This window comes from Pteropus alecto, unplaced genomic scaffold (genome assembly GCF_000325575.1).
Source record: "Pteropus alecto unplaced genomic scaffold, ASM32557v1 scaffold45, whole genome shotgun sequence".
Classification (NCBI taxonomy): domain Eukaryota; kingdom Metazoa; phylum Chordata; class Mammalia; order Chiroptera; family Pteropodidae; genus Pteropus; species Pteropus alecto.
Window position 1 is genome coordinate 35909345 of NW_006442491.1, and position 25209 is coordinate 35934553.

The window sequence follows — 25209 nt, forward strand, 5'->3', positions numbered from 1 at the left end:
TTCCCTTGCGGCCGGGTGCGACCACGCCGTCGAGGCTGGCAGTAGAATGCAGACGGAGGCCCGCCTAACTCTAAAAGAGCAGCTGCCTTTCCTCCAATGCTCTTTGCCACTTGGCCTACAGGATCAAGACGATGGTGAGATCACAGGGCAATGAGGAGCCATAAGATGGGAGGAGCCTGGGTCCCCCAGGAAAACCGTGAGCCACTCCTCATGGTTGTTTGATCGTTTGTGTGAGTGAGAAATAAATTCTCATTGTGTTTGAGTCTTACATTTTTTTTGAATTTATGTATTTCTCCAGCCTGGCTTCACATTCAAGATATTGGTGTTTATCCTGAGAAATGGCAGCCTCTGAGGGCTGTTATGTCAGATGGTTAAGACACGATCAAATGTATGTTTTAAGTAGATGGTTCTGGTTGCTCCACAGAGGGTGACAAATTCCTCCAGTTTTCCACTGTGCTCTGCCTGGTTGGCCTTATACTATATAAGAAGGTGGCAAAATAGCCAGAGACTTCAGAGATATCCTGTGACAAGGCGTCAAGGGCAGCAGGCTGGGGATAATGGGAGAACAGTCATGGGCACGAGCAGACAGATGGGTGATGTTAACAGGATACAAGTCAAAGGCCACGTCTGGTAAAAACATTAGGGACGTTCTAAAACTAAACGCTGCAGCAAGTACGGTCGTAATGGCCAAGAAGAAGGCACCGAGCACTGTTACTAGAACGTGGGGTGAGGACTCAGGACGCAGCTCTGCCATCCGCCAGCTTTAAGATCTCGGGGGCATTACATTGCTCCGGTCTTCGAGTTTCCCCATTGGTGAAATGGGACAATAGAAGTCATGTGACAGAACCCCCGTGAGAACACAAATACCCATGGCTCCGTGCAGGTCCTGGCACGGGGTTGGTGTGCAGCCATGCCAGCGGTAATGGACATCCAGGCTGGGAGCGAGAGGGGTCAAAAGCCCTAGTAATGGACAGGAACTAAGGAAGCAGATGGTTTCAAAGGCTAACACTGAAGCAGATGATTAACTATTCTGGAAAACCATTAGGAACTTGGTATCTGTAAAAACCAGAAGGACTATGACGGACATAGGAGAAAAGTCCATCTCACTTAGAAGTAAAGAACCTCCTATTTAAGGCCTTGTGACCTCAGCACTATTGACATTTTCAGCCAGAAAATCCTTTGTCGTGTTTCAGGGAAGCAGGGTGCTGTCTTGTGTACGATAGTGTTTAGCAACTTCCCTAGTCCCTACCCACGAGATGCCAGTATCAACCCCTCAGTTGCGACAATCAAAAACGTCTCCAAAATAAAAACATAAATTTAAAAAATTTGTTGAATGAATGATCGATTTGTTTTTTTTTTAATTATTAAATTTAATTTTTTAAAAATGTCTCCAGACATTGACAAATGTCTCACTCTCTGTTGTTCATTCATTGGTGAACATTTTTCACTGGGGTCATAAAAAGAATTAGGCGGACAGAGCCACCAGAACAGAACTTGCCTGCAAGAGTTTACATTATCCTTTTCCACGACGCTGCACCTGGTCTCCTGGATATAGTGTCACTAAAATATTTAGAGAGAGGTGAGAGCGTGATTACGTGAACAGAGTATATTACGTTTTGATTTTTCTTCTATCTCCTCATAGAAAAAAAAAAACACATTTTTTGCTGAACAAGTACTGAGACATCTATGACACCTGATTCCCATCCAAGTACTAGCCAGGCCCAACTCTGCTTAGCTTCCAAGATCAGACGAGATCGGGCGTGTTCAGGGTAGTATATCTGTAGACGGTGACACCTGTTTCTTTCTGACTTTGGGTACCTTTTATGGTCAGTCCTGCTGGCACCACACTGAGAGGCTGACCTTGAAGTCTGAGAGATCTCTGGGCAGGTGTTGGCGTCCAATTATTTCTATGTGACCTTACATAGCTGTCTTCTAACTCCTGAATTAATTTTCTATCCTGTGTAACACATCGCCACAAACATAGCCGCTTAAGACGTCATCCACCTTTATCTCAGTTTGGTGTGTCTGGAGGTGAGAAGTCTGGGTGGGCTTGACTAGGTTCCCTGCTGAGGTCTCCCCAGACTGACGTCCAGGTGTTGGCTGGGCTGCACCCTTGTCCAGAGGCCCTGGGGAAGAAGCCACTTTCAGGCTCATTCAGATAGTCGGCAGAACTCGGTTCCTTGTGATTCAAGGACTGAGTCCCCTCTCCTTGCTAACGGTCTGCTGGGAGCTTCTTTCTGCAACCAGAAAGTGCTCCATGATCCTTGCACATGGCCCTGCCATCCTCAAAGCAGGGTTGCCTTGAATCCTTCCTGAAGGATTCCTTCCTGAAGATTCTTGAATATCTCTGACTTCCCATTCTGCCACTAGCCAATGAAAACACTCTAATTTTAGAGGGCCCTCCTGATTGGCCAGAGCCAGCAAATCATCTTCATAGCTTCAGGTCAGCTGACTCAGGACTTAAATTACATCTGGATTCATGTTTGACTGAATAACCGGGACATGGGAATCTTGGCGGCATCTTTAGAATTCTGCTTATCGCAATGTCTGGAAAGCAGAGAGTAGGGGCTCAGGAAGATGGCTCTCTTTCATAGTTCCCTTTCATGTCCTCCTTTGCCTAATGTGGGGCACTTCACTTCAGTGGGGACCTGTGAGCCACAAGAGGGTCGAGAGTGCTGTGCTAGGTAAGGATGATACAATCCTGATATCCATTTGTCCTGAAAAGACTAAAGATAAGGGTGTTGAATGGTGGGGGGAATTCATTTACAACCAGATTTCCTCTGAAATGATTTAATATTTACTTTGTTTCTTCTTACTGGGATTTTAATTTCATTGCAACAGATAGTGAAGGCGCCACGCTCTGCATGCGATTGTGACATCCCAGTCGTCACTAGGAGCTGGATTATAGGCTTCACAAAAGTGAGGGGGCAGAAATATTTTAATTTTGTTTTTAATTATACCATAACAAAGGCTATTACGAACCAAGAAAGAATACCTTAAAATTAATTATCAGTCAGAATAAGATCCTCAGAAAAGTCTTTCAAAGCTTAATCAAGATAAAATGAAAAGAACATAAAATTAAATTTTAAAAAAAATCTTCTGAAAGATGAAAGAATTCAGAGAAGAACATGCAAAAATAACTTACGGGAGAATAAGGGCTCAAAATTAGATATCTCTCTTGAATCATTGTCAAAGACGTATCTTACTTGAACTATGATCAAAAACACATATCAATCTCCCTCTATGAGAAAAATAGGAAAGAATGACTCAGGTTCTATTTCACGTTGCAGGTATGACTCAATTTCCTATGACAAGTTGCATGCTTTTTCTAAAACAGCAGATGAAGACACCAATGTCCACTCGTGAACAGAGAGCAGAGGTCCGAGCCCAATGTTTGACCCCAGGCTTTGGACCACTCAGACGCTGGGAGACCCTCTAGCTTCTAGGAAACACCACCAATCTCGAGGGTAAAATGCAAATGTGATTGTTCCATAAAGGGGAATCGCTTCATGTCTTTAAAATGTGTGTGTCCCGCAACGTTATCATGATCCGTTTCTCTTGAGTCAAGAGGGAATCTCCAAACATGAAGGCATTCCTCCCAAGATCACCGCTATCCATGCAGCATCATGGGACACCGTGAACATCTGCGTTATTCGTTTGTTAATTCACCTTCCCAGGGTCCTCTTCTTCTTACAACCGCGTTCCACTTTCAAGGAGGAACCTTCCCTCCCTTTCTCTCAATCCCTTTGGCTTGGAAGAGGGGACAATGACCCCATCCCCGAAGAAAAAAGATATGTGATCCGGGATCAGAGTGTTGGGTCTCCTGGCCACAGCAATTGATTCTAAGTGACATCAGCTAGGCCAATCAGACAATCATCTCCGCCCTTTGCTGAAACTGTTGGTAAACAGACGTTCTACCATCTGGGTTGTCTACCTAAGCCTAGATCATCTGGCATCGTCTCTCCCCCAAGAAGAAGGAGCCTGCCCAGTAGTGAAGCCATTTCAAAGAAGAGCCAAAGGATGGAGAGAGAAAAGATCTCGGCAGCATTATTTGAGCATCTGGATCCAGCTTTACCTGAAGTTGTTCACACATGTAATTTTCATTTACATTGGCACATAAATTTCCTTTTTACATTCAGCCAGTTTAAGCTGGTTTTCTGCCATGAAATCAAAAGAGACATGGCTAATCACTCCGACTGGAAAGACTGCCCAGCTGCTACGCATCGTCACTCTCAGCGTGTTCTTTTCTTTGGCCTCCTCTGCTTCCTTTCTACAAACTCTGCAAATTTCCTTCTCTATGAGTTTGTTGACTGGCTCCCGCCGATCTGAAATGCTCTGCGTTCCTCCTCCTTTGTCTCGTGCACAGCCCACATCAAATCCCAACCTTCAAGAAGCAATTTCGTTGTGCTCTAAGCCCTTCTGCAAATGTCTTCAGTACCACTTGTTCCACCATCTTCTGTCTACTTGCCAGCTCATCCGTCCACATGTCCTGTTCCCCAGCTACCTGGCAGCCTCCTAGAACCTTAGACTTTCTTTATCGGTCCCCAGGGTTTTAACACACTGTTGGGCTCAAGCCTCCGGCATCTCTTCTTTGGAATACTGATAAAGCCTCCCCACTGCATAGCCCATGCCCACTCTGCTCCTTTAACCTGTTCTGCCCCTCAACTGATAGACGCTGCTGCTGAAAATCTTTTCATGCATTTTGAATGGTCTATGGATCGATTACGTCCAAACTCCTTAAAATGGCCTGCAAAGCTCTCCTCCTGCCTCCCCCACCTCTCTCTAGCCATCTCTCTCTGCTCCTGTCACACTCAAAATTTCCAATCCCCACTGCCCGCCACTGCTCCCCACCCCAATACGAGCCACGCCGCCCCATTCTCTCTTAACACTCACCCCACCCCTTTTCCTTTTCCTAATTAACTTGTACTTATTCTTTAGACCTCAGCACAATTTTCATTCCTTTGGGGAAAAGTTCTGTGACCCAGCTGATTACCTTTCCCCAATTACCGTTGTAAGTTCTCATGATTCCACAGCGTTTCTTCCACTGCCTTTATCAAATCCGTCATAATATACAACAATGTGCGTGTCCATATTTCTGCCTGTTTTGATGCTGTCTCTGTCCTTCAGCACGAGCCCCGTGAGGCTCAGGACAATAACGCGTTTCTCACCATCCTATCGCCAGCACTCGACCCATGCAACGTCCTAAAAATATACTAGGCACTTAATAAACATTGGCAGAATAAGTGGAAGAATCACGTACTGGGGCACAGGAAATATTACTGGACAGGTGGAAGGATACACAGAAGGATGGGCGATGGAAAGAGAGATGGATGAATGAAAGCTTTAGTTGATATACTTTTATCCTCCTACTTCTGCCTGCATTTGGAAAACAATAAAAACAAATAAAGCTCTTAAGAACAATTTCAGAGCCTTTTGAATGAAATACACTAGTCATGAGATCTAAATTGAGAGCAGGACAACCTGTAAGACAATAGAAAGTTTGGGAACCATAGAGAAGCTGTGAATAGCTGATTATTTTGCCCCGTGAGTGGCAAAACACCAAATGTGTTATTTCAATGCCTAGCACCCCAGTTCTGTAATTGAGTTCCATGTTTGCTTTTGGTCAAAAAAAAAAAAAAAAGACAGCTAAGCAAAGCCTATTTGTATAATTATAGAGGCTTTTTTTGATGTAGATTTCTAGGGCACTGGAGTGATATTTTATTAATATAAGTTTCCTTTCTCTGAAAACCAGCAGAATTTTGCCGACTCAAGACATCTTAAAACTGTTTTGTCATGCCTTGTCTCTATGCAGGTAAGTCAAGTGATAGCTAAAATAAGCTCTAAATCTAAAACAGATTTTAGTCTTACGAGTCATATCACCTACTGATGGGTTTACGTGTATCGAAACATGCATGGGTGATAAAGATTTTGATGTCTTTAAAGATGGTTTTAGTTGCCTAGACAAAATGGGATGTAAGAAGGATGACAGGAAATATAATTTTGCACTTTCTGAGAACTTTATACATATTGTTACATCATGAGATCTGTGCAATAAGCAATAACCTGAGAAACCAGACACTATTTTCTCTATTTAAGAGATAAAGACAGAAAGGCTTAGAGAGGTTCACAGATCTCTCCAAGGACATTCAATAATCAAGAGGCAAAAACAGGATTTGAACCCACATCTGCTGAATAAATCCCCAAGCCTTTTGCTCCACTGTTTTACTAGAAAACAATAAAAATAAAGCCTCGTAATCAAAGAGAGTCCTTGAGGGTCCCGGATCTGCCCATCTAGGAGTTCAGAGTTTTATAGTTTCTGTAAAAATAGTCACCATGTTAAGGAAACTAAAGATTGCTGTCTCCCTGATGATAATGACCCCAAATATACAGTTTAAATCAACGTATCCAGCGATCCTCCTCCAAACCATGATGCTCCCTTCCTCGCCCTGGATAATGTTCGATTCTGTAAGCATCTGCTATCGTGTATTTGCCAGCTCTGTGTTAACTGCTGGAGATAGATGATGATCGATAGATAGATAGATAGATAGATAGATAGATAGATAGATAGATAGATAGATAGATAGATAGATAGATAGATGATAGATTAGATAGATGATAGATGATAAATGATAGATAGATACATAGATACATAGATACATAGATAGATACATAGATAGATGAATAAGCAATAAGCAATAACCTGAGAAATTAGATAGATTAGATAGATGATAGATGATAAATGATAGATAGATAGATAGATAGATAGATAGATAGATAGACAGACAGACAGATAGACAGATGATAGATAGATATAGACAGATGATAGAGTGATAGATAGATGATAGAAAAGAGATGGAGGAACCTTAAAAACATATTGCTAAGTAAAGAAGTCAGCCTGAGAAGCTATGTACTGTCTGATTCTAACTACATGACGTTCTAGAAAAGCAAAACTGTAGACAGTAAAGGGATCAGGGGTTGCAAGGGGTTGGGGGAAGACAGAAGGAGAAAAGGATGAATAGGCAGAGCAGACAGGGTTTTTATGGTGGTGAAACCGTTCTGTACGATACTGAAATGTTAGATATATAACATTTTACCTTTGTCAAAACCCATAGAACGTGCAACACCAAGAGCAATCCCTCGTGTAAACCATGGACTTGCGTTAATAACGACGTCAGTGTGGTTTCGGCATTTGCAATAAATGTACCAGACTATTGCAAGATGTTAACAGTAGGGGGAACCGAGGCAGAGAGAGGGAGTATATGGAACTCATTTTGAGCTCAATTTTTTGTAAACCTAAAATTGCCTTAAAAATCTATTATTTACATGTGTATTTTTTTAAAGAGTAATACTTGAAGATAGTCTGGTCCATCAAACTATATATGACATAAAACAAAATATATTTCACTTATGTAGCTCCAGGAGCTAGAACAGTGACTGGCCCATAGTAGGTGTTCGAAAACTAAATGAATGGCATATAAACAAACAAATGACTCTATCAAGTCATCTGGTGTTCCCGTTCAGACCATTCTCAAAACCATAGACTCTGAATCCATCAATAAGAAACATCCAAGAGTAGCTAATAAAATTACATAACGGTTGCCTCAAAGCAAATATGTCAAGCAAATATAGTGATGTTTTAACTATATTTGAAAATGTATGCATACATAAATATCTACACCTAATTCTATTAAATCGTAATTACAGAGGTTGTGTAGGAAATTGGAAATATGTGCAAATTATTTCCTAAAATTCCTTCCCTCTTTGGCACGCTTCATAGCAATCCATTAAACAGAGGATGATTAAATAGGGACATCACAAAAATATGTGTGCCTCTGCAGCAAGTTAACATTATGTCAGAAACAGCTGATATAATATTAACTTGTAGAGGTAAACATCTTTATTTTTCTTGAGCACTTGGTAGGCACCACCATGGGGATACAAAACTGACAAAGACCAAGCCCTTTGCAGCGGGGAAAGATTGGCCAGTGACAACGACAGCTCAGATTTGGGGGAGACAGAGGTTTCGGGGTAGATTCTGGAAAATTCTAAAAGTGGCATTCATGAGTCTTGCTGATGGTTTGACTGACAGCAGCAAGGAGATGTGTCTTCATTCCCCACTTGGAGAGAAAGACTCTTTTGGAATAGATTCTGCTCACCTAGGATCCCCTGTTCCACATGATCGCTGAAAACTATCGTGATACGACCTTTACTTATTGACCCCTAATAGAGGGCGTAAGAAAGAGAGTCGCGTTTACAGAGCACCTGCTACACGCCCGGCGCTCTGCTCCGCATGTTACATCTACTCCTTTGATGGTGAGACCGCATAAAGGGCCTGAAGGGGCTGCCAATTGGACAACATCCAGCAGGAAGTAACCTTTTTAAAGTGCATCAGTCTAGTTCAAGTGTGGTCTGTCCACGCAGTGACACACCACAGAGCCCCTGAATATAACGTGAAAGCCGTGTGTACCTTGATGCGGGTAGAAGCTACAACACGTGGCTCAATGAGAAAAGATTCCAGTATGTAGTTTTATTTGTATAAATGTTTTACACATGTATACACATTGCCTGTGTGTATAGAAAAGGCGGCGAGAAGCGAGTGTGGTAAAGCGTTAATGGGCTCTCGAGAGAGAGGCTTTTAAAAAATTCTTCTGCTTGACCACAATTTCTGACTTTTATATAATGGGCGTGCGTTGTGTTATAATAAGGGGAAAAGTAAAAAATGAAAAACACCTTCGGGGAGAAATCAGGCAATCCAATCAAGCTGTTGGCCAGGCCATCACGAAGGAGAGTTAGAACAACCAAATCTTGGGTGTCATTTTAAGATAATAAATAACCTGTGCGCCGATGTGACCAAATATTTTAAAGGTATTACTTGGACTTTCCATTCCAATTTCGATGGATTGTTGTCATCACATTTTAACAAGCACATATTTATCTATCATCTCGCGTGCCAAGCGCTGTACTAGGCCCACATGGTACCAGAGGAAATGAGCAGACATGCCTGTCGGGTATTCGTGTGGATGTGTGCACACATATTCATGCACTTAGACAGACACCCAAATAAACCCATCTCCCACAAATGGCAATCGAACCACTTAAAATAAGTAAATGGCGTATTTAATATGTCTACACGTTTGTGAATGTGTCAGCAGAGGTTCTTTTTGAATGCTAGTTTTTTTTCTCAATTGTCGCATTAATAAAAAATGATACCCGAAAATCCAAACAAAATTCATAACGAAGAAAACTGAGCTGACTAGAAATGCACCCATCTCAAGACAATTTCTGTTAACTTTTTGGTGACATCCTGTAGGCTGTCACCAAACATTTCTATTCACCTGGACCCAGACTTTCACTGCCAAAGCAAGGACTACCCCAGGCAAATGGGGACAGTTGGTCCCCCCAGATGTGTATATGGTTTTATATCACCATCTCGACGCTGTCACAGTAAAAGTGTTTCATTGTATGGATTTGCCATAACTCATCTAAATAGTCCATCACTAATGAAAATTTTGATTGCTCCTAATTATAAGCCATTGTTTCCATTATAAACCAGCTGTGATGAACATCCTTACACATATATCTTTATACAATGACAGTTATCTGCCTGGGATAAGTTTCTGGAAATAAAGTTGCTGAGTCAGAGTACGTATATTTTACATTTTGGTCCATATCGTCAATATTTTTTATTTAAACGTTTTACTAACTCACACTGTGGACCAGTTGAACACAAAAGCGTTTCCCCTTATCCTTGTCAAATCTGAGTCTTGCCAATCTCAGCAAGTCTTTTCCAATCCGATGGGCAGCTCAGTCCGTATTCTTAATGCATAAATTATTATGTGGACAAAGTATTATTGTTTTTCTCTCAAAACAGTCGAATGCTTTATTATGAAAATAGAATTTCATAATCACTGTTAAATAGCTTTATAGAGATATAATGTACATATCATAAAATTCATTTAAGAGTGCAAGCCGATGAATTTTGGTATATTTACAGAGCGTCAGCCGTCACCACATTCCCCTCATCCTAAAAAGAAACCTGGTACTCATTAACAGCCAGCCCCCACTCCCACCCCAGCCCTGTGTAACCATGAACCTTCCCGTCTCTGACTGCCTATCCCAGAATTAAAATCGCTGGCTGTAGTACAGCATGATCCACCCAGGACCGAGGGAGTCCAGGTGCACAGTGTTCAGTGCTAACACACCAGGGCAGGCCAGTCACTCAACCATGGTGTTTTTCATCAACCAGACTTTTCTGGTCTCCTTTCCCCGTTCATGTGCCATGTGACCCGATTTGGCGAGTCCGGGCGAAGGCATCTTACATAAGGAGGCCCCCCAGAAATTAAGGTCTGCAAAGCATTCTGATTTGAAGAGAACACAGCAGTGAAGTGCCCTGTAAGAAGCTCTTTCTGGCTCTAAAACAACTGTCTTTTGGCTGTTGTAGTCAAATCAATGGGACACAGTGATGACACCGGTTATCTGACGTCCCTCACACACAGTCTGTTCCATCCAGCCATAATGCCGAGAGAGGGTCAGTACCTCGACCACACCGAGACAGAAGAAGAGGAGGGATGGACAGTGAGGTGCTGTGGGAGAGACAGCTGAGGGCAGATGTGCCACAGACTGCCCTGCGCCCTCTCATTTCACCCCTGCCACCCCCAAGAAGTGGGTACCGTTAACCCCATTTCACAAACACAGAAACTCAGGCCCAGAGAGATGAAGTCACTTGCCCAGGGCACACAGCTGGGGTCAGAGGCAGGATTCGAACCCAAGTCCCAGCCCAAGACCAAAACCTGAGTCTGCACATTTGGCCCCATGGCCTCTGGGAGCAGCAGGGACTAAAAGACGAGATTCAGAATGCAGGCAGAATACATTCTAAATCCACATCCCTTTCCCAACAAACACAGAAACGTAAAACACTGATTTTTTTCTCCCAAAAATATGCCTTCTCGCCAGTGAAAGGATAGTAAGTCAAAAAGAGCCAAGAGGAGGTTGGGGGCTGAGGGATGCGCAAGTGACGGGGGAGCCGATATAATTCAGAGGGAAATTGATTTAAAATTTGGCTAAATTTGTTTTAGGATTGCGTATTTCACACTTACAGCCTACCTTTAGTCTTATTTACAGTTTTGATTAAATCTATACTTCAGTACTTTACATAGTATATAAAAATGCAGTTTTATGTAAATATTTCTCAGGAAGATCTGTAAAAGTGTCTCTTGTAATTGATATGACATTTCAAAATACAGAGTCAGTGTTTCATTAGCAGATATATTTCCTGGGCTTAATGGTAGAAGGCACCTCACATGTATATTTACTGGTTTTTAATTATCTCATTATCTATAGTTGTCATTTTCTCTGATTTATCCAGACAGGAGATCTGGGGAGTGATAAATTTGAAGTTACTGAATAATTTCCATTTATCTTTGCCTAAAACTTTTCTCTTTCTTAGAATAATGGTAAGAGAGGGAGAGAAAAATCTCAGCCTTGTTCTCATACCACCAACAGATACTGATTCTTCTAAACATCCATCTGCGGTAGAATCTTGCTTGGCCATAGAGTCAAAAAATGCAGCCAATGTCAGGACTTGCATATTTAAACCCAAGTGACTGAAAATAAATACATAAAGGTCTGATGCATCAGACTTAACGTTTCTACATTTCACTGGTACCTATTACCATGAAGAATGCAGCGGTGAAGAAAGCCACATGAACATCATCCACGTCTGAACACGAGGAGGTACCTCTCCCGGCCATAGACAATTTGCATTTCCTGGCACTGTATGCCGTCTTTCAAATGCTCCACGGTGTGGGTGGATAAATGGTAAACAACAAAAGTCTATTCTTGAAAGCCACCACATTTGTGGTAAGTTGATACAGCAGCAATAGGAAACAATTAGCGTGGACAAAGACAAATGATGCAGTTTGTGTTTGTGTTTCTAGCGATGGCTTGGAGCAGAAGCTGAGAACGGGGAGATTATTGCAGTGGTCCAGGAGAGAGCGATGGGAGTTTGGACCAGGAATTGGGAAAGGGGTTCAGAGCAGGCTTCCTCAGCCTCGGCACTACGGGCACTTTGCTGTTGCTGGGGGCTGTTCTGTACACTGTAGAGTTGGGCTGGTGGCTTTCCTGTCCTTTACCTCCTAGGTGCCAGTAGCACACGCCTCCCCCCAGGGGTGACAATCAAAACTATCTCTGGATATTGCCAAATATCCTCTAGGTGACAAACGTGCCCTGCCTGAGGACTTCGGGCTGGAGGAAGCTGAACAGAATGCATAGGTGTGCCAGGTGAGGAACAGGGCTGGCTGTCTAACCCCGTGTTTCCAAAAATAAACAAATATCGTCTTTGTAATCGAGTTCTGTTCTTCAAAAAGGTTCTAGAATCATTATCCGAGAGGTCATCAAGAGCTTTCTTCCTCTAAGCTGCCCTCACTTACTCTTTTCCGACAGCAATTAGCAAACATTCTTCAGCAGCAGGGCGGCTGGGGTGGGATGTCATCGTCACGCTTCTTCGGGGAGGTCGTGTGGGTCTGTTCAGGTCCTAGAACTGCCAGCCCCAGAGCATGGCTTCCAGGAAGAAGAATTTCGCCAGTTCAGATCCAGCATGAGCTTCCCTTCGGTTCTTCTTCTTTTATTTTTTCAATAGTAGCTTTATTAAGAAAGAATCCACATACCGTAAAAGTCATCCTCTTAAAGGGTACGATGGAGCAGTTGGTAGTCTACTCAAAAGGCTCTGCATCCAACTAATTCCAGAACATTTCATCATCCCACAAAGCAACCTCAGACCCTTTAACAGTCACTGTCCACACTCCCCTCCCCCAGCCCCTGGCAATCACTAATCTACTTTTTGTCTCTATAGATTTGCCAACTCTGAACACTTCATATAAATGGAATTATATTTCGTATAAATGGTATTTCACTTCTGGCTTCTTTTACTTAGCATAATGTTTTCGAGGTTCATCCATGTTGCACCATGAATCAGTATTTCATTCCTTTTAATGGTGGAATACTCCACTGGATGGATGGACCACATTTGCTTATCCATTCATCAGTCCATTATCCATTCCAAACAATGGACGTTTGGATTGCTTTCACTTCCCCTTGGTTCTTATTGGTGAGTTTGTCCCTTGGATGTGACTGTGTCGGCTGAGTCTCTTCATGGTATAAACAAACTAAAACTTTTCAGCCTGACCCATGACTGAAGTAAAGGAATAATTGATTCTTTCATTCAACACATATTATTAAGTACTTACTGTACATCAGTTTTAGGACTCTGCGTTAGGCCCTGGGGAAACAATGATACATAAAACCAAGCCCCTGCCCTCGGGGATGTTCCATTCTAGGAGGAGGAAACAGGAAATGAACAAACTGGGCAAGATGGAGAGTCATTTACTCGACCCTCTTGAGTATCCGCCACGTGCAGGCAGCTCACCGGTAGCCCAAGCCTTGCCGTCCATCACCAGGCCTTCCAGCTCCCATATCTTGTTTCCTCCTTGATCTACCTGGACTTGTAAGGCCACCGCTGCTCATCTGACATGAGCCTTCTCTAGGCAACTACTTCACGAATGAACAGCCCGGGACGCCCCTTTGCTTGGTCTCAGCCTCGCCTGGATCTTTTGTGGACAAGAAGTGGGCAGACGACATGTCTCAGAAAGGACCCACGGCGCCATCCCGCTCCAGCCCACATGCCAAGAGAGGCTCGTCCCCTTCTCCAGTGTTGACCAGGAAGCACGTGCTGGAGTCAGCCATCGTCACCTCGAATCCTGACATCGCCCTCGAGCTGGGTGAGTTCATTCAGCCTTGGTGCTCTCCCCTCCGAAACAGAAATAAAAACGAGTCCTCCGCTGTCCGTTCCACAGGAGGGGGGTTTGGTAAGCAGCCCTCGCACACCTGGCACGCGGCGGGCACTCGGTAAATTACCATTGTGCTTCTTTCCTCCTCATGTCCCCACGGCCTTTGACCCCAGCGCTGAGAAGCTGCAGAGATGACATGGGCCTGAATATGGTTGAGAGATGGTACCCCTTTCTTTTCAAACTTGAGACGCAATCATTATGTGTAGGATAATGTTTAAATATTATGGCGGCATTTAATTTTAATTGATCTATGGACATGAATAAATGAAGCTTAATGGTAAATGCGGTTTGAACTTAACTGGATATGCCAGAGCCGGGCGTACTTTCAAGGCCTGGGGAATTCAGGAAAACGGTGCCTACGAACACAGGCAGCAGCAACACCGCTGGCCCCACAATCTCTGACAGCTCTGACTGTTTACAAAACATGCCCCACCTTCTGCCTGGTTCCCCAGGGGAGGGTGGGAGGGGATCCCAGGGCCCAGATGCTCTCTAGCTTCCTCCTCCCTCATTCAGCCACATTGCCGTATGGAATATAGACGCAAAAAAGCCATCCACTTGCCAAGTTGGAGAACTCCCCTGTGTCCGTGATACTCAGTGCTTTGCACATCCCGCGGTGGCCTCGGTGGTGGCCTCACTTGGCACCTCCTACCTTCCAGCAACCCCCCAGGCCGAGGCATCTCAGCTGTTAGGCGTGTGGTCTCTGGAATCACACTGCTTACGAGTCCCGGGGTGGCTTACCCCAGCCATGCAACCTTGTGTGACTTGCCGACCTCTCTGTGCCTCAGTTTCTCTATCTGCACAATGGGGCAGTATCAGAATCCACTTGGCTACCGCATTCCTTCAGGGCTGACAGGAGGTTTGAATTAGAAGAGATACGTAAAGACACAGTGCTCAGACGTCAACACCTTCTCTTTTCCCGCTCATATTTCACGAGGCCTTGGGAGGATGCAGGAGACTCTCGACCAAACATTCACTGATTCTCTCCCGTGACGTTGAAGGATCTAGCACAGTGTCAGAGCAGGATTTTCAGGTATTCCCTAGGAATGTTTCAAGAGGAACAACAAGGAAAGAAGTAAATTCTTAAGAAGAAAAAAAAAAAACAGGAAAAATCTTCTGGGTTTCCAGAAATGATCTTCACCGTTGTTAGCAAACCCAGGCTGGGTTCATCTATACCCCATCCCTTTAAATGGTCCAGTTCCAAGCAGCTTTGCCATATTGGGGAGCCACTCAGTGCCATTCAAATAATTTGTCTTCTTTTATTTCGAGTCAACTTGAAATGAAAAATATTTTTACACAAAGCACAGTAATTTATGCAGCAACCGCTCCATAATGAGCAGGTTCCATAATAGATAATTATATGGAAAGTACTTAAATGCTAACTATGTACTTTTAAAATGTTGCAAAAGTAGGTTCGTAATTAAATTATAATTACAAGTAAAAATCGAGACAATGATTATTCCCTGAGAAATCTGCTCATTTTTATTTCCGGGGTGGTGTGTGGCTCCTCTTACACTGATTCACTCCTTTTGTAGGTAGCTTCTCTCCAACCCAACTTGTTTCGCATGATGGATTTTAAATTTAAAATTAACTAAAATTATCTTGCAGATTACTAATTACCATATACAATGATTTCAATAGAATACCCGGATGCCATTAAAAAGCAGTTTGTGAACATGCAAGTTTGAAATTGTGAGAGGTTTATGGTGAGGGAAAGGGGAAGTCTGGCTGACTGTCGAATAGATATGGAGCTATTCGCAGAAAGCGAGAAAGTTTTGAAACAAGTTGTGAAATACTTCTGGAGAGGGGTACACAGAGCTGTGGATGTGGCGAAGATACAGAATTTTCCAGAAGGTTGGATTACTTAGAACTTGTCCATTTGCAAGTGAAAGAAACATACCCAAACTGGCTAGAGGAAAGAAAAAGAATAAGACGGACAGACAGAGACAAATAGACAGACTGACTGACTTATTGATTCATAAATCCAAAGAAAGTTTAAGTGTAACTTCCCTTCAGGCCTGGTTGGATCCTGAGTCTGAAATAGTATCATCAGCATTGAACTTCTTGCTCTCTCCATCCCCTGATCCTGCTTCCTCTGTGGTCACTTTTTTCTCAGCTGGCACTGTCCACATGGTGGACAAGGCTGCCAGAAGCATTAGACTCACGACCTCAAAGCTGAGGCCACCCAGGGGATGATGAGTGCTTCTTTGCCAAGAGCTTCAGCGAAAGTCCCAAGTCTTAATCTCATTGGTTCAAAGAAAGGAAGTTTCCTTCCCTGAACCAATCTCTGTGCTAACTGGGCAATGCTGTGCTCTCATTGGCCGATTGTGTGTTGTACCCTCCTCTGGGGGTGGAGTCACACACTAATACATAGGGGGTGAGATTCTTGCAGCTAAATTGAGCTGTTGCTTCCAGAAGAAACAGGAAGATGTGACTGGATGCCAAAAGCTCTCTGGATGAACAAGCAATCAGATTTTGTCTCCATTCTCTACTCCTCTCTCCCTGCATTGTAATTAGAGAAAAGAGTTTCCATATTCCTTATCCTAGAATGAGATCTCTTGTCATTCAGTCAAATCTATACCTTTCAACCAACATATTCTTTAAAACCTGGGCCAGATAAAATTTTTTTTTTAATGAGGATCTGATCATGTTACCATCTTTCTATCGTCAGTTCTAACCCTAACTTTTTACAGTGGTAATATTCAAACATACACAAAGTAGAGGAATATAATGAATATAATGAACTGCCATAAATCTATCACCCAGCTTCAAAATTTATAACCACTCACTAAATTTATTTTGTCTATAGCCTCGATTTTCTGCACTTGTATTTTCAGAGAATTTTAAAGCAAATCCCCAATGTCATGTCATGTAATACTTCAGCATGAATCTTTAATAAGGAATTATGCAGGTCACTTGTCTTGCAGAATGTTCCATGTTCCGGATGTGGCTGGTTGCCTCCTTGTGGTGACAATAAGCCTGTTCCCCTCTCCCTCTTACTTCCCAAAGCCTGGCAGTTTGATCTGCAGGCTCGATTGGATTCAGGTCGTTCATTTGTTTGTTTGCTTGCTACCTCGCTCTGTTGAAATGCCTTCCTACTGCTCCGGTATAATTAACACAAAGTCCTCCTCCGGGGGTCGGCAAGGTCCCCCTTCCACTGTACCTTTCATCTTCTCTCTCCCCTTAAAGCTTTGACATTCTTCTATTTCTTCTCTCTCATCCAGTTTCTGATCAGTACACGTTTTTCCCTGCTGAGAGGGTCTTCCCTTCTCTTTTGGCCCAGCTAGCTCCTCACCTCGTTAGCAAAACCAGCTCTGACCTCCTCCCGACAAGGTCAAACCTTCCCACTAAATGCTCCTACAGCATCGTGCCACCTGATTACAGTTGCAATTTTCCATCTATTTGTGTGATTTTTTAAATACCACCTGTCTTCCCCAAGAGTCTATAAGCTTTGTGAAGAAAAGCACAGTGTTTGACACATAAATGTTAGTTGAAAGCATGAATTTTTTTAAAAATGTATACACACAAATACATCCACAGCCTGCCCTGTCCAGTCTAATCTTATTCCTTGGGGCTCAGACATGTTCTTTTTATCTTTTATTGACAGCAAAAGAGCTACGAGATATTTTTGCCGGCTGTACGTCATGAACGCTGGTAGCCTATGTCATACCCTGTTGATCGGCATTATAGTTAGAGAACAAAGGAGATGTTAATGTCCCATTTTATAGAGAAAGTCAGAGAGGTTAAGTAACTTACCCAACTTAAACTAGATCCTCACCAAGCTACAATTATCCCTCATCCTTTTTAACAATCCTTTGTGTTTCTACCCTCATTTTAGAGATAGAGTGACCAGCTGTCCTGGCTTGCCTGGGACTAATGTGGCCCCCAGGACATGGCACTTTCAGTGCTAAAACTGGGAGAAACCTGGGCAAACCAAGACAAGTTGGTGACACTGGTCACTCTTATTCATTTGAGGCCCAAGGTTACTCACTGAATTACATAACCATGGTCCTAGGCCCCATCCCGCATCTCTCAAATCTTACACCATTGACAGCTAGTCTGTCATGCTAGTTTGTAATTATAAAGATGGCCTTGGGAAGGAAAAAGCTTCCTTCCTTCCCTTCTGAGTTCTTCGACCGGCCTAATAATCAAACTGGCATAAAGACAGATTAACAGGAGAAAAAATACATATGGAAGTCCCACAGAGCCATCAGAGACTCCCCAGCAGTCAGGCATTTGAGACTCGCATGCCATCCCAAGCTAAGGAGAAGGGTGGTGGGGGCCTGGTGTCTCAAAGCGGGGAAGACAATTCACAGAAAGATGAGAACAGCAGATGTTCGGTAAACAGATGTTCATCATGCCATGCAGACAAGCGTTTCAGGTATAAAAAGTTACAATTGGTGATAGCTCTCTTCCTGGCACAGGTCCCCTTATTCAAATTCTTTCGGGCAGGGAGGGAGGAGGTAGAAAGCTCTTTCCGAGTCTGCTGGGCCACGATTATCTTCAGCTCTAAATAATCCATGTGCCAAAGGGGCACTTTCTGGGGCTGCCTGCCCTGAACTTGAACTCTTGACCATCTACTCAGTTAGACGTAAAATCTTTTGTTCCAGAGGATAACTACAACTGGGGACATTTCCCAACTTTTCACTTTGGAATTTCAAAGATTTTAACATATCTTTTCAATAGAAGGTTTCTATCCGGTCACGTGATTCTAAAGCCCACTTCTTCAGAGTCAATGGCATGACATTCCGTTGCATTCTTAGAAGATAACGAATTCTGTAGATATAGATTCGTCATCCTGAATTATCAAACTCAAATGCAATTAGACATAAGCATGTTACCCAGTCACCCTCAACTGCTTCTCAACATCTCGACATGGTGTAAAAATCGCTCTGGAGGGAATTTTCTTGGAAAAATTAACTAATATGTGCATTCGTTGCCAGTTTTATTCTAATTACAATCCACTCGTTACAAGTCTTAGCCCAAATTGCAAAGAATAGTATTAATAAGAGGATGATTCAAACAAACTGGAATGCCTGCTGAATCTCTGCTAATGCTCAAACACACTTCATCAGATTTATCAAAACAGCAAATCAAGCTACTACTTAAAAAATAGTTCGGTTCAAACAGCCATGCGCATCAGAATAATTCATTCACTTTGAAGAGTAACACTCAGTGAAATCGCTTGTAATCAGTTCTGGGACATTCTCATCTCGGGGGTTCTGGGTGAGCGATGTCTTTATGTTGCTCCCACGAGATCGCCACGCTTCCCAACTGAATTCGAAATCCATTTACTGCAAGAGGCTTGTCTAAAGATCAAATGTCAGGTAACGTCCCCAATGGAAAACAATTAAAAAACTCGGTTCTTTCTTACCTCTTTTATCAGATAGAACCACTGGTTTGCTTTAAGGGATATGTTCGGTCTTTACTGAAATCACTTCGTTGTCTCGGGGGGGAAATTCTTAGTACTTTGAATATCACGAGAATGAGTGACCTACACAGTTAGAATTCAAACAAGGAACCTGACCTAACTAACATTTTCACAAACAGATATATTAAACAGGCTTAGAAAGAACAATGACAGTGCTCAGAACAAAATTAATTTATATTCGTTAAACATTTAAGTTAAGAAAACACAGAAAGCAAAGCTATATGCCAAGCACTGAAATAAATAGTTTACCTACATGCTCTCACTAAATCTTTAAATTGGCAGAGTACTATTTTTATCCCTACTTGACAAACTAGACCAAGGGTCAGAAAACCACAGCCCATGGTCCAAATCTGGCCCCCTCCCTGCCTTTTTTAAATAAAGCTTTATTGTAATACAGTCATGTCCATTCACTTAAGTATTGTTTATGACTGCTTTCTCAGTCTGAAGGCAAAGTTGAACAGCTAAGATAAAGACTGTCTGGCTCACAGAGCCTAAAAGAGTTATTATCTGGTCCTTTACTGAAAAGTTTGCCAACCTCTGGACCGGACATATAAGACTCAGAAGAGAAGACATAAAAGTATAATTACAAATTAGTTTCAGGTCTATAAAGGGGATAAAAAGAAACACGAAGAGGAATTAAGACATCAGTAATACTGTTTGCTCAACGCAGATATCTGACCTTTTAGAGGGCAGCGAGGGCATCCCTGAGCAGGAGACTTCAGACTTTCGATGGATGCTTCTGCTCCTGCTCTCCTCCCCCGCTGCATCCTGGGAGCTTCATCCACACGAACTTATCTGAACCCTCTGGCACTTTTTCTAATGCCTCGCCGTGCTTTCTCATCAAGCTTTGGGGCTAGCAATTCAGTGATTTGCTTTCAGACTCATTTCCTCACGTAGCTCCTCTGACCTGGCATCTTTCTGCTGTTGACTTCAGAGCTCATCCCAGCAGTACCCCAACTCCAGTTTCCATCTACGCACCAGGTTTTGGCCACCAGCCTAAGAACTCTCGTTCCTGACCTTGGCCTGCCCTTGGCTCCTCCCTCCCCATCTTGGTGCCTGTAGCACAGATGGTCACTACTATGCCACAAGGACCAACACTGAACATCAATTACCTGGATGCATTTTTAAGTGTATTTTTAAAAAAGAAGTTTAGATTTTAGAAGTAATGCATGAGTTCATTCTGCTTGTAAAAGTTCAAACACTGTGCATGAGGCTAAATCACTTTAGCCGCCATTCCCTGACTCATCCCCCGACAAGACAGCGAAAATATCCAACAGGTTGGCAAAAGATATTAAAGTTTGAAATGCCAAGAGCTGGTGAGACTGTGGGCATTCACTTTCTTTCACAGACTGCTTATAAGACAAGAGGGTATTTTGACAAAGTCTATTAAAACTAAAAATGTGTAGATTCTATGTCTCATCAAAATCATTACTTGGTATTTGCCCAAGGATCATATTCAAATGTGTTGACAAAGAGGCATAGGCACAGATGCACACCGTGCACTGTTGGTGACAGTAAAAATAAACAACTTTTATATAATTTTTAAATGGGGCACGATTAATGGCATTTGCAAAATATGATTCTAGGTGTATAAGCCATATTGCCATGGAGATTTGTTGTCCAAGTTCTTTCATTTTTATTTATTTATTTATTTATTTATTTTTTTACCAAATCATTCATATTCAGTGGTAAGGTAAATACATTCATTGAGGCAGGAAAGTGCTTCAGAATTTCTTTTCCCTTCCCTATGCCCAAAATAATAAAGAGTGAATAGGAAATAGATTCTAGGAAAGTAATGTTTTCAGAAAAATAATGGTGATATTGGTCATTTGAAGTCAAGGAGGTGACTCTTAGTTCAGATAAAATGAGACAACACGGATCAGAGTGCCCAGATCAGGTTTGGCGTATCATAGCTAACCTATAAATATTTAAAAGATCTGGACCGAATTCCATTTTTCTGATATCCACATTGGATCTTTACTCAGATGATGGAAACTCTGCATCAATATCACCTTCTCTATTAGCTTTAAAACTTACTTGTGTTGCCGGCTTAGCTACAAAAGGCAAGACTGAAGTAGGTGTCACATTCAAATAAAAGCTAAGTGTAACCAACGTGCTCTCTCGTTTTTCAGTGACTTCACCGGTGGATCTTTGGTTCCAGTTTTTCTGCTGTTTCGCTTTTATTTGCTAAAACATTCAAATGACTCAGTTTGTGCTAGGATAGCTAGGGGACCTCTCCAGGAAGGCCTGTCCTACCCAGGGTGACAGGTAAGACATGGAAACAGAGCTCCTGTTGAAGGGTGTCCGGCAAGCTTTTGGTACCACCTGACCTAGCGTGGCTGAGGGTGTTAGCAAGTCGCTCCGGACTGGTTTGCCAATGTCTTGGAGGCTGGGGAAGCCTGGTGTATCTAGAAATGACTTCCCTGTCTGACATGCCCTCATGGCAAGCACATCAATTTTACGCCATCGAGATGCTTGCACTCCACGCCCCTTCTATGTGTACTCAACAACCACATAATAGTCAAAAGAAAACAAGTCTATGGCCATGCCGCCCTGAACAAGCCCGATCCCTTCTCATCTCGGAAGCTAAGCAGGGTCGGGCCTGATTAGTACTTGGATGGGAGACCACCTTGGAAGACCAGGTGCTGTAGGTGTAAAAAAAAAGAAAATTAAAAAAATAAAAAATAAGGAAACAAGAGTTAGCTAAGGGTCAAAGAGTCTAGTCATGTATGGCGACCTTGAAACAACGCTGCATGTGATCCAATGATGAATCATACTATCTGAGACCCACGGCAACTTCAAGGACACGCTGTTACCATACAAACTTCCTCCGTCAGCTCTGCTCTTCTCTCAAACACTTTTCTTTAGGATCACACACTCCTCTGTGGCCCAACCATTTTCCCGTCTTGGTTTTCCATTGAAGCACAAATTACTGACCCCGTAAGTCATTTATTTACAGAAGCTTTGATTTCTTCAGTAAGCATCTTCAAGCAAGAATAAGGCTTTTCTTTTTAGCCATTGATATATTATGAAAGGATAAAATCATTGAGCTCAAATCATTCTGGAATAAAAATCCATTCTCTAACTTCTTATTTTTATATCAGTTTAATGAATTAAAGTAATTCCAAAAAGTCAGAGGACTCTGTCTAAAAAATGGACATAGGAGAAAGCTGTGTTTCTGAGCATCAGAAAATTAATTAGGACAAACAAAAAGTCCAAAGTTTTGAAAGATTCACAGCCAAAAAAATGCTAAAAATCTCCATTTTCAAGAAGAAACATCACATAAAATAGTTAGATACTGGTTCCAATAACTCATGGGGTGTCCCTTAGAGTTTATGAAATTTTCCTTGGCTTCTGTGAGCATTTTCTATAAAGTAGAATCATATCATGTATATAAATCTAAGTTACAGTTGGTCCATGAACCCCACAAGCAGCCAAGTACCATCACTCACCCCACCGTGTGTCAAGGTCTCATTTCTTTTACACAAACAAACATACACACCTGTATTAACCATAACAGAGGCCTAGCACTTAAAAAAATAATAAAGAAAGAAATTTGGAAGGCAAGAGAAATATCTCCAAATTCTCCATTTATCTCCTCCTTTATCGTAGAGGATGGCATATAAAAACCTTGAACAACATATAGATTCTGCTCAGTTTACGTCCCGGTAAACTTATCATAAGTTGAAAATATTATAAGCCTAATGCACTTAATATACCTGACCTACCGAACATCATAGCTGAGCCTAGTCTAGCCTTAAACACGATCAGATGCCTACATTAGCCTACAGTTGGCCTTCTTCTCACCAGAAGCAGGGGGGACACGGATGTGTGTTTTGTAGACACGATGGAATGGGAAAACACAGACACCATGTCCAAATAATGCTGGCAACGCAATACACTGTGGAGTGTCAGCTGTTCACCTTCGCGATCGTGTGTGGCTGACTGAAGCTGTGGCTCGCTGCCCTGCCCAGCATCACGGCGAGAGTGCGCTACTGCCCGTCGCTAGCCTGGGAACCCGTCGAAATTCAAAATCTGAAGTATGGTTTCTACTTGAACGCATATTGCTTTCACACCGTCATAAAGTCAAAAAAAAATTATAAGGGGAACCACCATAAGTCAGGGACCATCGGTACTTTACAAACCACAGGATTTTTAAGGATAATTCAGTGCTACCTGATTCTGGCCATTTCGCTGACTGGCCACAGAACCTACCTGGCGTAACGGGAATCCCTCCATCCTGTTCTGAGAACACCTTGCTCCCTGATTCAGCTCCTCACAACACCGCAGAGCTGGTAATAGCAGGTGGTACTATGTCCCCAACAGCTTTCACAGTGCCTGGCACATAATAGGTGTTCGATAAGTACTTATTCGACAAACGAGTTTGGGAGGAATCAAAACGGATACCTTGGCTTAAGTACTAAGATGCTAAAAGAACATGGCTCAACCCTAATGCCCTTTGGGGAGGCCATGGATCAATAAACTGTGCCATGGTCCCAGGATAGCATGCTGTGTGGCTATTTAAAGCAATGAGAGATTTAGAATAGGTCTGGATAATAATAGACCACAGAGAAGAAATAACTCATATATGCATGTATGTTATTAATGCTCCAAAGTCTATTACTGAATGGGAAAAAATAAATTCCAGGGTAACATAAATGGCTTGACTCCCTGTGTATAAACAGATTTTTCAATTCCGTATAGTTTCTGTGGACGTGCATATGGTATATAGATGATGTCCAGAAGTATATCTCTAAGAAAAAGGACAGTGAGTAAAAGAAGACTTTGGCCTTATATGGAATGTTCTATTTGTTATATGGAGAATTTGTCTTTTTCAAACAATTAATATCACTTATTTAAAAGCACTGAATGGGTGATGATCACAGAGGCTTACCTCGTTCAGCTCCATTATCTGCAGCCTTGCTGTCAATAGGCAAAGGCAGAGCTGCCCCCATAAAAAGCCCCTATTTCTCTCCTCCGCTTTCTAGAAGACTCTCCAAGCTCTTCTTCCTGGTCACTCATTCTTCCCAAGCCTCTTGCTCTGATACTCGATCAATCCCATGCCCACGAACTCATGCCAGCTGCCACCCCCTATCTCTGCACACCCTGAACCCACACCCAGGGTCCCAACAGCTGGCATAGCTCCTGGAAGCTCCTGACCCGGGGAAGGATGTGGTTCTGTTGCCATGATAAACATTGGTGAGATCAAAATGTGAGTATCAGTGACTTTCTAAAATATAGAAAGCACGAGTACTTTTCTAGGTATTTTCACACATCATATCAATCTTTACAACAGCACTCTGAGGTCATGTCTGTCAGCGTTCCCGCTTCATAGATGAGGAAACTGATCCCAAGGAGGTGAATAGCAGGCCCAAGGCGACAGAATGAGTAACTAGTAAAGCAGGCTTTACAATCCACGCAACCCCTCCAAGCCTTTGCTCTTAACCATCACCATTCTACATCTTCCCAGCCCTGGGGAGGAGCACAAGCCACGGCAAGAAGTCCTAGGAGGCGTGCAGGGCAGAAGTCGGCTGCTCAGAGGCACCACACTGAGGCATGATAGCAGAGACGCTTTGAAAGCTAGATTGAGGAAGAATGAAAATTGTACACTAAGGTGTTTGGACATTGTTTATTAGCAAGGCGGAGCCACTAAAGCTTATAAATGAGGGGGTGCTGTAAGTTCTGTGCTTCAAGAAGATTAATCTTATACAATGGATTGCAGAGGAGAGAGAGAGAAAGAGACCATTTAGACGTTCTCTATTAAAATAGCCTACGCATGACACGTTAAGGGCTTAAACTTGCTGGTAGAAAGTAAGGGTTTGGGATTGCTTCAAAAGGATTCCTCTTCTCCCCGTTTTGACAGCTTAGGCTTTATGTTGGAAGTCTGTATTTTTCCTTCAATGGGAAATTATTCTTCCCCTTCCTATTTTGGAATTT

The 25209-nt window shown here is 42.7% G+C and overlaps 1 pseudogene; it reads left to right on the forward strand.

Annotated features, from left to right (window-relative positions):
- Window positions 1-21807: 21807 nt before the first annotated feature.
- LOC112471093 lies at window positions 21808-21926 on the forward strand (annotated as a pseudogene).
- The last annotated feature ends 3283 nt before the right edge of the window (window positions 21927-25209 follow it).